Source organism: Silene latifolia, unplaced genomic scaffold (genome assembly GCF_048544455.1).
Source record: "Silene latifolia isolate original U9 population unplaced genomic scaffold, ASM4854445v1 scaffold_88, whole genome shotgun sequence".
Lineage (NCBI taxonomy): Eukaryota > Viridiplantae > Streptophyta > Magnoliopsida > Caryophyllales > Caryophyllaceae > Silene > Silene latifolia.
In genome coordinates, this window is record NW_027413793.1 from 569,320 (window position 1) to 571,410 (window position 2,091).

Consider the following 2,091-nt stretch of genomic DNA (forward strand, 5'->3'; position numbering starts at 1 on the left):
CACTAACTCGATCCCATCACAACAATAATTGCTTGCATCTAGTTGAAAACATGTTTGTATGATCAAATCACATGAATCCCCTATGAACCCATGACACCCTAGTGTTTTTAATCAATTGTTTACATCTCATTTTAATCATATTGCTTGTTCGTTTATATTGTTATTTAGTTTAGTGATCTTCTATTTCAACCCAAATTGTGACACCCTTAGATACGACCATTTGCAATCGAAAATCCTACATCAATACCCGTCCCTTGGGGTCCGACCTACTTACCTCTTTACTAATAGTAGAGTAGTTTGTGAAGTTATAAATATTGTTTTGGTCTAGGTACTCCTAACGACAAGTAACCGAAAACGATAGTCCGACTAAAAATGGCGCCGTTGCCGGGGACGGTGTTAACTTGATTTGATTTTCTTTGATTGTTTTTTGTTGTGTCTTTATTTGCCTTGGGGAAGTAAAACTCCTCTAGGTTTATTCTAATTATTTTCGAGTTGTTTGATATTTTGCATGTCTAGAAGATCACAAGGTAACTTGTTACCCATTGATCACGAAATTGATAGAACTTTGACAACCAATAGAAGACTTGCTAGAACTACTTTGAGAGGTATTGGTGAGGTTGTGGATATTCAACCAAATACTATTGAGTTCATCAACCCTTTTGCAAGAGAAGGAGAGGAGAACCCAACACAAAATCAACCACAAAATCAACCCACAATGCCTAAGTTTTCATCACATTCCGTACCAACCGAGGAGAACCTACCCAATGGTACTCCCACACCACAACACTTGACCGGTAATTTCATTGCAAAATCCGCATTTATCCAATTAGTCGAAAGAAGCCAATTTGGGGGGATGCCTAGTGAAGACCCTCATTCTCACATGGAGACTTTTTGTCAATATTGTGATGCGATTTCACAAACCGGAGTGACTAAAGACCAAATTTGATGGGTCTTATTTCCTTTTTCTTTGATTGGTACCGCGAAACAATGGTTAAAGAGCCTTGATAAAGCTACTCTTGGTATTGACTCTTGGAAGAAATTGGCACTTGCTTTCTACAAAAAGTTCTAGCCTCCGGAAAAGACTAACATGCTAAGAGCCCAAATCACGAGATTTAAACAAAGGGACGAAGAATCTTTGTATGAAGCTTGGGAGCGATTCAAAGGAACTTGTCGGTCATGTCCTCATCATCGACTTAGCGAGTGGTTCTTAGTACAACAATTTTGGAATGGTCTTTATGAAGACTCCCGAAACATTCTCAACATGGGATCAAATGGTATGTTCACCGAAGTTGACGATAATCAAACATGGAACAAGATTGAGGAAATGGCGGTCCATAACTCACAATATAGTAGACCTCGGAAAGCTACTAGAGGAGGAAAGCATGAAGTGGACTCTATTACTCAATTGGGTGCTCAACTTAGTGCTCATATTGATACCATCAACTTGAAGTTTGAGAAGGCTATGGCTAAGCTTGAAGAAGCCTCCAAATCACCTAAGCAACATGTTAATGCCATGGTGGCATCTTCATCAATTCCAAGTGGAATATGTGAGAATTGTGGAACTTTTGGACATGACCAAGCATACAAGAGTGGTACCCCTTATTCCAACTATTACAATGAAAACACCAAATTCCATCCAAATCTCTCATACAAAAGCCAAAATGTTCAAAACCCTCAAACAACATACACCCCACCTCCAATGAGAAACCAAAATCAAAGACCCTTTTACAACAAAAACCAAGGTTATCAAAATCAAACTCCATACACTCAATCAAATGACCAAGGTTTTGATGTTCAAAAAGCGGTCCTCCATATGCAAAAGAACCAAAAAGAATTTTTCACTCAAATGCAAAAAGATAGCCAAGCAAAATACATCACCATCAACAACATCCTAGCCCACACAAAAATGTTGGAAACCCAAATGACTCAATTAGCATCTTCTAGCTCTCAAAAACAAAAGGGGCAATTACCACCTCAAAGTAATCCCCAAGACATGAATCGGTGAGTGCCATCCACTTGAGGAGTGGTACAAGCTATGAAGAGCCAAAGAATCAAGTTGAGGATGACATTGTGGAGACTAGTGACAAGGAA

At 39.0% G+C, this 2,091-nt stretch overlaps 1 non-coding gene across 1 annotated transcript; it reads right to left on the reverse strand.

Annotated features, from left to right (window-relative positions):
• Window positions 1-1,087: 1,087 nt before the first annotated feature.
• On the reverse strand, window positions 1,088-1,194 carry LOC141640559 (small nucleolar RNA R71). The gene has a single exon (XR_012543054.1). It is a non-coding gene; the product is annotated as a small nucleolar RNA R71 (small nucleolar RNA).
• Between the last annotated feature and the right edge of the window lie 897 nt (window positions 1,195-2,091).